Here is a 15,921-nt window from a genome sequence, read left to right on the forward strand (position 1 = left end):
ATTCATACAGAATCACAAAACAGCTGAGGTTGGAAGGGATCTCTGGAGATCATCTAATCCAAGCCCCCTGCTCAAAAGCAGCATCACCTAGAGCAAGTTCCTCAGAACTGTCTCCAGTTGGATTTAAACTCTGGCTATAACGCCTCTGGCCAACCTGGTTGTTCCAAAGTTCAATCTCTCTCAAGCGGTTAAATGGCTAGTGAGCCACCAGTCTTTTTTGAATAGTACTGAATATGTTAAGATTTGGTCAAATAAAACCTCCATCAAAATTCTTTGCCAGTTTCCAAGTCTTTCCATTCTCCTAATTATTTGTCTCTTCTTTCAGCAGTTGGTTTTCCTTGGTTTGTTCTTTATGTAATGTGGTGGTTAATGGTTTGTAAGTCCATTAAACCTAACTGATTAATGAAACAGAATACCTACAAAATGTGCTTGCAGAAATTCAGACAGGATGCCATAGCTCCTTCCCCCAAATCCTACAGATATCTTAATTAACAAATAACTAACAGTTCACATAGGTACAGGCCAGAGAACAGTGAGGTTAAACAGTCCAGTTGTTTTTCAGCTAAAATGTCTGCATTTGCTGACAACCTTAAAAAGGGTCAATCCTTGAGAAGTTAAAATAGGGTCAGGTATTTGTTTTGAAACTATTTCTATTTAAGTATTACTGAGCACAATAAATTTCCAAGGCTAAGTTCTCAACTATTCATTTAAATTGCAATATTAATTTCTCATCTAATGATAATTTTTAGCTTACACTGACCATACTTACAGAGGGCTCTTTTCCTCATGTGTGGAGGGACTTTGTGCATCATCAGTTAAGTCCACATCTAAAAAATTAACAAAATAATCAGCATAAATAATCAATCTTTTTATACAGCATAACTCACAACAAACAGGCAGGTACCATTCTCAGATTAACTGTAAATATAACTTTTGATTAATAGCTCTCACATTAATGTTTATTGAAAATGGGAAAAAAAAAGAGTATGATCCTCTGCTGAACCCCACTAGTCATACCAATAGCCAGTCAGAGCAGGAGCACAGAGAAATAAGGTTATGCTGAAAAGGACTGACTTCAGATCAGCATTTGGTGAATAGCTGCAGCATTGGGTAGAATAGCTGTAAGAAACATATGTTAACATATTTACTGAAAGGCTTGGTACTACTAAGAAAAAGGAGTGCACATGATATGTTGAGTATGAGACTTGTTACTATGCTTGCTTTTCTATAGTTAAACATACGAAATTTTGCTGCTTGGAAGAGTTATAACCATCACTGTCAGGAGAAAAGATCCTGTGTCAAAACACAAGTTCAAGAGATCAGGATGTAGGGCTCTCTCTCCATTGAGTGAAATTACTATGTGAGATAGGCTTCTCTGAATAACTAGCAATAATCATACAGGAAAAGTGAATTATTTTTAAATCTACTACAGGTTAACTGAAGGTTTGTATTTGCTAGTAGTACCATCTCATTCAAGTACATACGCATTAATAGGATACACCTTTTAAGACCTCCCATGTATGCCATACTACAATAGAAGAGATGGGGAAGTCCAGTCTGAGCTTTTTAATTTAATCACCAGCCCTACCAATTACCCAAGACTGCTTAAGAACATAGGTATAAGCTCTTATCACTTACGGAAAGGATTTTTATTTCACCTAAACTGCATAGGAGGCAGGTATCTGATCTCAACTCACTGCCCAGGGTCTCTATATAGTCAATGATGAGACACAGGCACTTCCAGAGAATGAGTCACTGTTTTCCAAGGTAGGTGGGATGAATCACCACATGAAGGTACCTTTTCTCCTCTCTCTAATTATAGAAATAATTTAGGTGACTAGCTTAGGCCTGATGCTGCAGCTGGGCAAACTGGATCCCACCCACAGATGCTAGCTCAGGCAGGGATGACTTCCCTCTATTCACTGCATAGTCCGACAGACCCAACCGACAGGTGCTCTGATCACTCTCTCGAATTACAACCATTTCAACAATTACAACTTTATAATCATGTTTTTGATAAAAATCAGTGGAGGTAGGATTCCTACCAAAAGAAAGGTAATATTAACACACCGGATAGTTCCCTTAGATGGTACCAAAGATTGGTTCCAGTTCTGCAGCCAGAAATCCCAAAGACTGATGTAATTCATGGCCAGACAAACCCTATCCTGAAGATGGCATGATGCATCTACACATAGCCTTTGGCTTTGCCCTTACTAGTACTGCAGACAGTGGATGTTGGCAATATGTGCAGCTTTGCACTCCATGAAGTTTTGCTGCAAGCCCAGTTTTCAACTGTGGCTTCAACAGAAGTATGAAAAGCTGCTGTTGACCCCCAATGGTCATTTTCATTGTGCAAAAAAGGCTTCTGAACAAGACCCCCTTCTATTATATAAATATTTATTGGGTGCTCTATTAGCACAAAAGCTAATAATCAGAAGAAAAGATGTTCATCAGATGCCACTTCTGGTCTGCTACCTTCAGTCCTGGCAGTTGGCCATGGGAAGCAAATGCCTCTTTGCTCAGCTGCATGGCCTCACATCCTACAGGCTTGAAAGTTTCAGGCGTTTGGTCTCACTCTGACTGCTTAAAAATCTCAAGCAAAACTGATGATCATCTCAGCCCCAAAATAATCCCTTGATGATTAGGTTGTACAACTACCAGCTAATATTCTCCTTATCTCTGTTGTCTTTGGTCTGTTCCCGTCTTGGAAAAAACAGATTTCTTACCAAACTACTCCTTGAAACAAACATGTCAAGTGAGATCAAACCTTTTGTCACCTCAACACCCACTTTTTTGACACTCATTACACAACTATAAGAAATAGGATTTTTCCAATTCACACATCGATAAGCAGGAAAAAGAGGCTACTGTAATTATAGACTAACTCAAAATTTACGTTAAGACTGTACTTCTCTACCACCATAGTGCTCTGGGTTTATAGTATTTGATCCAGTAAAGAGATATGCCAAAGCGGAAAATGCCACAACAAAGGAATACTAAATGTTACTGATACATCTACATGAAGAGAGTAACAGAGAAAGGGAGAGTGTGACAGCCTCTTTAATGCTTCTCTAAAATCCTACTACAAGTTCGCCATTATCTCCAAGAGGGAGCGGAAAAAGTAGTTGTGAGGTACTTACTGAACTGCAATTAGTTTTACCACTCTCTGGACTCACTGGACTGTAAGGTCCACTCTCTGAACCTTACAAATTAGGGTTCCTATTCCCAAATAATCCGTTTTGAAACACCAAGAGGGCTCCTTCAGCCAACTGCATTGTTCAAATAACATCTTAGTAAAAAGTTTCTCTGATTGAAAATGTTTGAGCAATACACAAAGAAGTGGAAATGAATACTGCCTGAAACAGTATTTGGATCTGCAACATGGCCAGGTTTCCAACTAACATCCTATTAACTGTGGCATTATGGACAAAATAATGGAAAGAATGAAATTCCAGACTATGCTAAGTTATGACTATGTTGCCTTCCATGAAAGAGCATCATCTCTAGTATAACTAGCATACAGTTGTCTGGTTTTGGTTTGGTTTTGGGTTTTTTTACCTCCAACGACAGAAAAACTTGGTAGTGAAACAAGATTCGCCATGCTGGCTCAAGACCAATCTTCCAGCAATTCCAGCATCCCATCTCCAACAGCAATTTCAAAGAAGATGCAAGGAACTTTATTAAACATGCTTCAGGGTCTGAAGTGAATGTCTGGATCAACCCTATGGCTGAAGAGGCAGCTCAAGGGCAGAACATCAGCTCAAAGGACAGCAGGTCCCAGGGAAAGCCTCCTAAGACTGACACCAATTAAGAGCTTTTTTTTTAACAGTGTCAGAAGCACTTCACTTTTTTGTCTCATTTAATGAGAGACTGACTGTCCTGAATCTTACACAGATCACAACAGCAGCAAAGCTCAGAGCCATGAGCTTGATACTGTCCTGGTTTAACCCCACCTGACAACTAAGCCCCACACAGCCGCTCGCTCACTCCCCCCTGATGGGATGGATGAGAAAATTGGAAGAGTAAAAGTGAGAAAACACATGGCTTGAGATAAAGACAATTTAATAGGTAAGGAAAAACAAGGAATTAATTCACCACTTCCCATCAGCAGGCAGGTTTCAGCCATCTCCAGGAAAGCAGGGCTGTGTCATACTTAACAGTTACTTGGAAAGACAAATGCCATCATTCTTAATGTCTCCTGTTTCCTTCTTCTTCCACCAGCTTTATGTGCTGAGCATGATGCCATATGGTATGGAAAACCCCTTTGGTCAGTTGGGGTCAGCTGTCCCGGCTGTGTCCCCTCCCAGCTCCTCATGCACCTCCAGCCTGCTCACTGGTGGGGTGAGGAGCAGAAAAGGCCTTGACTCTGTGTAACACTGCTCAGCAATAATGGAAACATCCCTGTGTTATCAGTGCTGGTTTCAGCACTTAATTAACTCTATCCCGGTGAAAACCAGCACAGGCACCTTGAGAGTCAGATTCTTCTCTCTGACCAAACTCATGGGGATGGCAATGCAGGCTACGTCTACTGCAGATCTATAGGCTGACAACAGAGTTTCACTCCAGTTACTCCATGATCTAGGGCATCTCCCTAACCATGCCTTTTCAGAAGGCAAAAGAAAGCAAGCGGTGCCAGCATCCAATACAGACCTTTGCCTCCCACTGAAATTACCTCCCCACCAAAAACATACTTGGGCAGGTGCTCATCTGTCAGCAAAGAGGCTGTATTTCCCCCTCTCAGTCTACTCCTTAAGTCTAAGTTCCCCTCACAAGCTGGCTGAATGTCTCCCTCTCCCAAGGACCATAATCTTGATTACCAAGGACAAAAAAATAAGTTTGCCCTTTAGGGCAAACTTTAGTCTTCTTGTCACCTCCGAAGCCCTCCAGAGTGTTTTCAGCAAGTAGGTAACTTCAGCAAGAACAGGGAAAAGTCCTCCACAAGAAAATGAAATAAGCTACTACAAGATACAATGAATGTATTTGTGCAGCATGGAAATATCCAAATGCAGCCTTTCAGTGATATTTAGATAAAAGGTAATTTCGGCAGCAGAAAGTAGCTTGCTTTCTCTCTGCTTTCCTGTCTACCCTCTCCCTTACAGATAAATCTGTAAGTCACAAACTTTTTTCTTGATTCTTTCCTGCTATGAACTTTAGCAAACTCAATTAATCTAAAAACCTAATTTTATCTCTTTAATACATTTGAGTACTTTTAATAGAAAACTGTAATTTAGGCCACTTAGTTCTTTTTGCAAATTAAGACTATTTGTCTATATTCACAACTGAAATAGAATTAGCATTCTTCTTAATCAGATATTGTTTCATTTTCATTTGTCATCACAACACTTCTATTTCTCCAGAACTCCTCTTATGAGCACAAAAATATGTACACCCACAGGTGGAAGCGAGCATTTGTAACACACATATTTGCTGACTAAAAAGGAAAATGCACAGCTCTGTTTCACTTTGTAGAACAGCTTTCATCAAGTTGAGCACAACACAGTGTCACGGAAAACAAGAGCAGTTTGAAGTCCAACCCTCTCAGCCTCCTCCGTTGTTTTACCAACAGAAACTGAAACAGCTTACAAATGGTCTTTATCCTAAATTAATCTTTACCCTCTTCACAAGAAACATGCTGGTTTTCATTGTGGGAAATGAAACATGCTGGGAAACATTGAGGTGAAGTTTCCTGTGCATGGGATGACTTTCCTCATGACCCGAGGTTCACACACTACCTGTACAGACATGGAAAAGCCCATGAGGACAGGGGACATCATTTCTGTTGAGGAGTTTGGGCTGGAAACACATTTCTGAATTTGATGGCACTTTGAACACAATCCTACAGCCTGCCTCTTGTCAAGCAGTCTTTCATCATAACCACGATGCTCGCAGTGCAGAAACAGCCTTGCTCTAACTGGAAAAACAAAGAGCTTAACCCCATCTCTGAGCTCCTCCTGCTGCAGGGGGTAGAGGAACAAAGGTAGAAAAAAAGCCCCAACAAAAAAATCCCAAACGGTTTATGACCTGAAATGGAGATGACCCAGACACACCTTAATATTTGCTAAAGATTTCATACTGCTGTTGGTTACAGACAGATGGCAGTAAAATATCCTCCAACATACAGGCAATGAGAGAGGGGGACCACAGAAGACACAGAGGAATAAAAGCACTGAATAGTTTCAGTTTTACTACAGCTGTAATCAGAAGTGTTGGTCAAGCTTGGATTACAACAAAAAGTCTAGGGAATTATTGGAATCACAGGCTACTGTTAGCACTGTCCTCTAAGTGTCTGATGGGATCCAACATTCTGCTCCAAAACCATTATGCTTCACCTGCACAACGGGACTGTGTTCCAGGGTCACAGTCTAAACATTTGTTTATTTTCCTGACACTACATTTTCCCACATGGAAGGAATGCTCCATTGGGTCACAGGCACACCGGAAAAATCTCCCAAGCACTCTTCATTTTTACTTGGCACTGGTCTGACTTGCTGTGATTCCCATGCTTACTGTTTAAAATGTTTATATGAATTTTAAAATACATAACAGCATCCAAGGACAAATGAGAAATGAGTGAATTCTTTCTCTAACATACATGTTTCCAACAAGACATAACTAATTGACTCAGAAAATGAAACAGTGTCAAGTATTTAGAAAATTTAAAATAAATGTTATTACCAGGATGTAGGCAGCAAAGCAAAACTGAAGTCTTATACAGTATAATACAACCTTGCTGATGTATATTTCTCCATTGACATTTGTTTTGTATTCCTGAACTGTTTTGTGTGTGTATTTCTGATCTATATATTTCTTTTTCCTATACAATGCATGCCTAGACTATGTCTAATGGCCACAAAACCGGATATCTTTTCAAATGAAATAATTATTTTTTGGTTCCAGATATCCGATTCCTTTGTGCTGCTTTCATTTTCTCTTCCTGGAAAATAAAACGATTTGTGTGTTTACCCTGATCTTTCTAAATCAATGGGAGAGGGGGTTGTTGCGGGCCAAGATGCTGACTGCAAGGCTCTTTCCTGGATTCCTTTCTGGAGTCATGTAAACAAGTGGTGGGATGCTGGCAGTTTGGATGCATAAGAATCCAGCACCACGCAGGTCAACGCTTCCCACTGCTCCCATTTCAATGCTTTGGTGGGAAAACTCTCCCAGTGAAAGGAATCCTTTTTCATGCCAATCCTACCCTGTGAGTTAACATCACCCTGTAAGATACAATAGGGGTGTGTGTGCCTGTGTGTGATGCGTCAGTGTCTTGCCAGTTTCTGAAAGTATTTTCCTTGACAATCTATTTAGACAGCATGCAGACCCCACTTTGCTGGCCCTCTCAAAGACTTCAAACCCATCCAGAAAACCCTGTCCAGATTCCTAGGATCTGGGCCAAAGATCCCCAACAGTCGGTTTGCTTTCTTGCCCAAGTTGTGAGGAGAAACTGAAGTTTCACAAAGGGTTCTCCACTAGCAAGAAAAAGGGCAAATGTGAGCTGAGATGACAGCCAAAAGGGAGTACGGCTGCTGGGTTTGAGGAAGGATGAATTGCTAAGCTGCTTCTCAAGAAGTGGTAAGACTCAAGACTAAACAGAGCAAAATATATTGCTCACCACCTGCCAACCATTAGCTATGCCTCAAGACAGACACCAAAAGAAGAAATAAAACTACTTCTGAGTGGGCCCTGAGCAAAATGCAACCTTTATATACTCAAAAACGTATATACATTCAAAAATTCAGGAGCACAAGCACTGGGAAGGAGCAAGAGCAGACTCAGGGATGACTAAAGGGACCGTGTTACCCTGTGTTTGTACTGTCCAATGAAGCAGGTGCACTCTGAGTCAGTGGATGCACATGTGCTAACGCAGTTCTTCCCTGCACCCGATATCCCCCCCGCCTCCCACATGCACAAACACACATTCTCCCTGTCCTCTACAAGGCAGTTACAGCAGCTGTATTCTGATCAAGGCCAACAAGGAAGGGAAGCGGGAAATCAAGAGACGGGGCCTGAAATACACCAATTTGTCCAACTGCTTCTGCTATAAGCAAGAAACTGCTGCAGACACCTCTCTTTCAGAAAAGGAAGCCACAATTTCACTTCCCAACAAAGCCAGAAAACATTAAAAAGTAATTTTTCACAATGTCACCATCTGCCCATTGAAAACCACTGATGCTCTTCAGAAAAAACAGGTTAAGACTTCAGTGAAACCAACATTTCTATACTTCAACAACAATAGTTTTATTTTAGTGGCTAAGCTGTACAGCAGCAGACAGTACATCTATAATTCAGGTAAGAAAAAAGAAATAGGAAGATGTAAGCAAGGCCCAGTGAAATAGCTCACAGAGAGCTGTAATTGTACCACAAACATAATTATCTCTGCCGATCAACATATTTGCTTAGGTGTTTTTAACAAGGAATAAACTGGATTGTGAGAGAAGGTACATTTCACCACACCTGTAAAAGGCAAAGTCCATGTGAAGTATAAACTGAACTGTTGCTAACATGACCTGACAATCATAGAATCATGGAATGGATAGGTTTGGAAAGGATCTTAAGATTATCTAGTTCCAACCCCCCTGCCATGTGCAGGGACACCTCACACTAAATGATGTCACCCAAGACTCCATCCAACCTGGCCTTGAACACTGCCAGGGATGGAGCATTCACAACTTCCTTGGGCAACGCATTCCAGTGCTCACCACCCTCACTGTAAAGAACTTCTTCCTTATATCTAATCTAAACTTCCCCTGTTTAAGTTTAAACCCATTACTCCTTGTCCTATCACTACAGTATCATTTACCAAATGGATTCTTAACTTGTAGCAGAGCCACTGAAACACAGCCATGTAGGAAAGATTACAGTATTGACAGACATGGGTCATTTTAAAACATAATGGAAAATATATTGAAACTTGCCATATTTGAATGCTGAATTTGAAAGACCTAAATCAGTAGCACTAAACTGGAATAAATAAAAGTACAAGACCTACAAATAAAATAGATCATAAGTGTCTCATGTGTCTTTCAAGTGACCTCATAAGAGGAAATAAGGCCAAATATCACCGAAATCTTTCTATAAATTTGATTATAAATCATTGTGCAATGCAAAATCAGCAGCTTTCTAATTGAATATCATATTTCAACAATTGTCCCCTACTTGTGAAAATGCTCATGAGGTTCCCCAGCTTTGACCCTCAGCCTCACTGAAATACTGTATTCTTTGTTGAGGTGTGATTGAAGAAAGGAGCTATAGAAAATAAATGTCTTGCAGTGGATATTATGATCCTAGCTCTAAGACATAAAAGACAAAGATAAACTTTGGAAAGAGTAACTAAAGGTATTTCTACCACTCTGATCGTTTTAATGTGTAAAATAAGATGATACATGAACACCCGTGGACAAATAAAAATATTGCGGGTACTTACTTAGAAGGTTCATGACTCCTTAGTCCAACATATTACAGGTTAAAGTGGCCTGTTCATACAGAGAAGGTAGCAAGTGCTTGTGTAGCTGTGGTGTGCAACATTTTATTCGGCTATAACAACATTGTTTTCTTTCACTCTCATCTGCTAACAGACCAAATGTAATAAACATTTCAGTCCAAAATCCAGAGAAAAATTAAGATTCGTATACGGTATGGCCATGGATTTCTGGAGTCCAGGGCTTTTATAAGCAGTTTTCAAATCACTGCAACCACAATCTACTGGTTTGTTTGTACTGTACTAGTAGTGATCAATCTTTAGAACTGACATAGTTTAGTGGGCTTCAAAAGTTTATTTTAGAAAATAACAATTGCAGCAGGGATGGTAGCAACAATCACAAAAAGATATAAATGCTGTGCAAGGACAAAGGGCATATATTAGTGCTGAGTTCCTTGCATCAAAAATATGAGCTTAAATGTCAGAGTTTTGTCAATTTTTCAAGCACTGGCATGCTTCATAAAACTGGTGTGTTACTACAGGCCAAGTTTATCTGAATCTCACTTTCTTAAAAAGCAAATTTTACATGGATATATAAAAGGTTGAAAATGTGAAGGATGCATCCCAAATTACTTTCTGTTCTTAAAGTTCATGACTAACTCACTCTCATGACTGATATATTTGACTCTCAATTTTTGCATGCTGAAGGCGAGCAACAGTGATGCCGACTTCTCCCGTTAACTCCTGGTGCCTCCCACCACACCTTATCAGAAATTCATAAGCATGCTGCCTACCTCAGTAGTCAAACCTCCAAGACAAGGCAGCAGAGATTGTATTTCTGCCCACGGCGACCCATCTTGCTCTTCTGGCCAGATGAGAACAGGTACCTTCTTTTCAGCCACACAAGTTTACAGTCCACCATCTCATCAAAGCCACTTTCAGCAACAGGTTAAACTAAGATACTGAACTGCACCTCAGTGTGGGCACACATTCCTACATCCACTGCCTTCTGGCAAAACAGAGGGACCAGAAGCTGAATATAAAGACTGGGTTGGAGCAAAATGTCAATCAAGCCTAGAGTCCTCTGTGAGAGCAGGCAGTGCTAGTCTGAGAAAGTATAACAAGCAGTACTGGTATTTTGTGAGGCATCTCCAGGTTTGCAGTCCTAGATTCAGCTCATGAGCACCTAGGAACTGAGCTGGGCAGCACGTCTAGACCTCCATATTTAATGGATGGTGGTAACATGACAGCTAAAGTGTTACCAGAATTCATCATGGGCCCTTGCAGCACTGTTACCCTATAGCCCTGTAATACCATATTGTCAACACTAGTGACTGGCCATAAGCCTTGTAGCAGAGCTTGCAAAGCCTGAGGACTTAGGCTTTTCAAGCTTGCTTTGCCTGAACTTTTCTCTAGCTGCCTGTAACTTTATTTTAGCCTGCAATTAAACTTGGTTTAGTTGTAACAACAATTTTTCTAACTGCCCAGATGTCTGTGGCTAAATGGTTTTTGCTTTTGTTTATCTTTGTATGGAACCATCCATCATTTTACAACTCTAACACAATCATGTAGTGCAGAAAAATACAAGCCTGGTATGATAGCAGAGGCCTTGAGAAGTGGAGACACAGGATAGAGAGTATAAGCATAGGATAAAAAAAGATCGGGTATAGAGTTGGCATTTTGAGACACTGTGCCTATAGACAGCTCACCCATGGTCACTTAAAGAATTGCAGACTTGAGGTGGACAAACCTGAATTTAGGGATAATAAAGAGAACAAATAAATAGTATCTAATATGTATGTAAGGCACCACATATAGTAAATTTGGATGTAACATTGAGCTGCAGACCAACGAAGAAAGAGCCGAGTTTAAAAGCTTGTTAACAAGCATAAAAATAACCCCGAGTGGGTCCTAGAGTGAAGAAGAAACTACCAGCATAGAATCCCGGAATGGTTTGGGTTGGAAGGGACTTTCGAAGATCGTCTAGTTCCAAACCCCCTGCCATGGGCAGGGACACCTTGCACTAGACCAGGGTGCGCAAAGCCCCATCCAACCTGGCCTTGAACACTGCTGGGGATGGGGCAGCCACAGCTTCTCTGGGCAGCCTGTGACAGTGTCTCACCACTCTGACAGTAAAGAACTTCTTCCTAATATCTAATCTAAACCTACCCTCTTTCAGTGTAAAGCCATTCCTCCTTGTCCTGTCACTACACGCCCTTGTAAAAAGGAACACCATATGCCTCCTATCAGCATCTGAGGTACTTTAGACGCTGACAACTGCTAAAACACCTCCATAACCCCACCACCAGCATGAAACCACCTCAAGAGCTAGAGGAGCAGGGGAAGAGTGAGCATTGCAGCAGGATAAAGAGAAACTTTGTAGAAACTTTGTGTGTTCAATGACTTTAACTGTATTGTTATCTATTGAGACCTTCCCCTGTATAGAAGCATTCTGTCTTTACCTGTAATTGTTAGATCTCAACAAGCAATGACTCCTGGATTAGACTGTAAAGACTTTAATTACAATAACAACTTCTTGCCTTTAGATATAAATTGCGTTTCATCTTTGCACATTAAAATTTTTTGAGTGCAACAGCACAGATGTGGAATTTAGCACCATTCTCCACTGCTTACTTGTACCAGCAGATGCTGTTGTCATCCAGTGTTTTAAGAGAGAGATTTTTGAACAGTGGGGAGAACTAATTTTAGTGTTTCCAGCTTTTTCAGGCCATGCAGATCTCATCTCTACATTTAGAGATTTTTTATAACTAAAGATGCAAGAATGAGAGCTAGACATAACATTGCCAGGACAGTTTGTGATCACGGGATAACATCTATGCTCCAAACACAATTTGCTTCCACTGAAGACATAAAACGATTGCCTGCCCACAGTGAATCACTGTGAATCACAGACATCAGTGCAATGCATCTTTGTAAAATAATTATTTTAAAACAGTAAATGTCATAAAACTAATTTTTTGAATTATTTGAAGTGAAACAAGCTAGAACTATGTCAAAATTAAATAGAACATTATTAAACTCTTATATCAATAGCTTTTAATCTTTTCAGATTTGAAAACTCTCTGAAAATTTCCCAGTGGAAGAACCCTCTGGTACAAGCTAATTTAAAGCTACTGATCGTAGGCTTGCTCTCCTCAGTCACTTCCCACCAACTTATTTGCATAGTTCATGGACAATTTAAAAACACTAACTTGAGCATTGAAAGAACCAAACAGCAATGATTGTCAGGACTAATTTTTACTTTTTTTTCCCCTCATTTTATATTGTTTCCATCTGCTCAGAACTACACAAATTATTCACCTAACATTCTACATTCTTCCATGTTTGGTCTCAATCTAGAAGTAAATTTGTATTCGGAAAGTGTGAGCAAAAGCCTTTCTGGGCATTTTCCAGTTCTAAAAAGGAAAAGTCTATTAATAACATCTTTATCCAATTAAGAAAAAAAATAATTAATATTTTTCAACAAACTAAATAAAACCAAGCTATAACTGAAACCCTACAGGACAATAGTACTTCACGAGGTATACACTTCCAAAAAAAAACCAAACAAGCAATTTGCTAAACAAAACAAAAGTAAGTTAAAGCAAAATCAGAGTCTGGCATTACCTATGGGGAATGAAGGCAGGGACCACTGGTTGAAATGCAGGAGGCTAGCACTCAGTCCAAACCCTGTGGATCTTTTAATACAGTCAGGTAGAAGGTGCAGAAGTTTATATATTTATCAACATTTCTATTTTAAAAATATGACCACTGCACAAATGGGCAGTTTTGCTTGCAGTTAAACTGGCATAAAGGCAAATGTCATGAAACTGCAGCTATATCTTTTACAACTGTAGATAAAATTACATTGTCTGGGAGTGGACAACGGTGACATCCAAATAACCACTGTTAAAACATATTAATTTCCTCCCCAGTGTCACCCCCCAGGTCACTCCTGCATAAGTGGGTACAGAGTTTGTGAACACTTACCCAAATAGATTTTCCTCATCTGATCTGTCATATTATAAAAGGACTCTCTAGTTTGCCAAGATTACAAATCAGACTCCAGGAGTCAATAGTGAAAAAAATACTATGAATTTCTCCTCAGTTCTGGGAAAGCTGTGACCATATGGTAGTTGCTGTGTCTGTTTTTCAGGCACCTTTACAACCACAGTCTTTTCAGCTCTTGTGTTCAGATTTTCCTTTTTGAACACTAATACAGAAAATGACCTCAGGACAGAAGATATCTTACTCCTTTTTGTGCTATATGATTTCAAAGCCAAAACACTAAACTACAATATGCCAGTGCCGTCTCTGTAGTGATGGATGCAGCTGGACATAGAAGGGATCTTTCCTACTCTGTGAGGCTCCTATTTAGCATACTGATTTTGTCTAGTCTAATGAAAGATGCTTTGTAATGGATGCCAAGTACTTATTGGTACTTACTAGTGCTCCTGGGGAAGGGGAAAAAGGACGTTTTTTAAACACAACCCAGAAGAGCAGCTCCAGATGACTGGAGTGGTGCTGGGAAAGTTACAAGCTGCTTTAAGACGTGAAGAAAAATCATAAGAAATCTTTTGTCTGTGCTTGGCTCTTCCCTTCATTGCATAGCAAGATATCCCAGCTCTCAATTACAATCTGGAGTACCACCAAGTGCATTTCTCTGTAAAGCTGAATAAATATCAACAAACAGTCACTTAAGACCACTCATTCCCAATGCACTGGGCATCTGTTTTGTCCATGGGGATCTATAACCACTGCTCCCCAAGTGACTTTTGCTCCAGCAGTGCCTTCTTGAAAAAACAGTCCTCAAGAACTTTTTCTTTCCATTTTATTTCCTTCCGCATCAAATACTACCTGAAAGCATTGCTCTCCCAACTTTCCTTTTCAAAGAAATAAAAGACTGTGTGCCATGGCTCTTTGACTTTATAACTATTACTTAACCCACCAAAGCGAATGGGTTAATGCATATAACCCATTGTTTGTCTGAGGATAAAATGCACCAACAGGCACCAACCAAAACAAAGCCGATTTGTCATACTTATGAATCCAAAATAGAAAAGGCTTTCTTCCTGTCTTAGTATATGGATTTCAAAGCTGATTCATAGAGAAATATCAGGGAAGTAAACCAGAAAGTATTAGAGTTTGTTATCCAGAAATTAAGTGCTACCTTTCAAGCTATTTTTAAGTAGCACTTTATGTGAAATGTTTACAAAATTCTTTTTTTCAGAATTTCTCTTCAACCGCCATTTAAGAATACTGCTGAAGAGCTCACCCTTAACAAGCAAAGAACTCATCTGTTTGACAGTACATTGCTTCACCTAGAATATTTTGCATTATCTCCTACTTATTGTTCAAAAGATTTAAAATCCCCCTCATTTCTCTTTTTACCTACTTGTTATTTCTATAGCCCATGAACTATAAAACATTAACAAACAAAAAACAGTCATAACATTTTTTTTTCCCACTAACAATGAAAAAATCAAAATCACTTATATTGATAAATAACTGCAATTCTATGCCAAGCTTAAATCTTCATAAACTGGTATGTGAAAATACTCACAGCTCTTCTACTAAAATAAAAAAAAAAAAAAAAAAACCAAAAACAAAACACAAAGAAAAATTTCACAGAACCAAACTAAACTATTTCTATATATACATAATTAGAAAGCAAAAGATTCCTCTCCCAGAAACAGTGGATAGAAGGAGGATAACATCAAAAATTGGCTTTTGCTGCAGAATGTGGTACTGAGCCAAAAAGAATGGAGTCTGATTGTTTACCATCTTTCCTGTATTCCCATTACCAGCAGATTATTACCATGATATTCCAATCACTAATTTAACACGCTTTCAACTTGCTTTTTACCAGTCTTCTTTCCTAATGCTGTTACTTTATCTTTGTAAGGAAGGTGTTATTTTTTTAATTTTCTTAAGGTTATTAATCTTCATAGTCAGATCATATAGTTTCTGTATTAACCTGTGCTCCTGCATTAAAAGAAAGAGAATACAGGGAGTCCCACTTACTTTAGAAATAACGATGTTGGAAAAATGTTTCAGGAATGTTTTCCTTTAGTTTCTGTGCCCACTTATCTAGGAAAAAAGTTCCCCCTCTATTTAGACTGAAGACAAGATCATAACCCCACACCTTAGAGTAAATAAAGACCTTTAAAAATGGAAAATCAACAAAAGATAGCTCACATCGGCTGCTTTCCCTTCCCACCACTGATACAAATAATAGCTGGTGCCTTAGTTCAAAGAAGTTCAGCTTCTACAGTCAGGCCTTCTTCATCTAGTGCTAACAGTCTTCCCCCAAGACTAAGGTATCTGTCTGTATTAACAGGCATGTTTATTAAAATGGATCCTGGGTCACCTTATGGAATGGGATTAATAAACATGACAGTGCCAGCTGAATAACAAGAAAAACACCTCATGGTGGAGATCTTCAAGTTTCTGGAATGAAAATTCCAACTGAAGCAGTGGAAATCATAGAATCGTGTTAGAAAAGA

General features: G+C 39.4%; 1 protein-coding gene across 20 annotated transcripts in view; it reads right to left on the reverse strand.

The window, feature by feature from the left end:
- The window catches only part of INPP4A (inositol polyphosphate-4-phosphatase type I A), a 124,336-nt gene that overhangs the window by 49,881 nt on the left and 58,534 nt on the right, over positions 1-15,921 (reverse strand). For all 20 annotated transcript variants that reach the window (XM_030476987.1, XM_030476998.1, XM_030476989.1 and 17 more), the window contains one exon: positions 770-827. The gene's annotated coding sequence lies outside the window, so the exon portion shown is untranslated. The remainder of the gene's footprint in view (positions 1-769; positions 828-15,921) is intronic.

Source organism: Strigops habroptila, chromosome 2 (genome assembly GCF_004027225.2).
Source record: "Strigops habroptila isolate Jane chromosome 2, bStrHab1.2.pri, whole genome shotgun sequence".
NCBI classification, from domain to species: Eukaryota; Metazoa; Chordata; class Aves; order Psittaciformes; family Psittacidae; genus Strigops; species Strigops habroptila.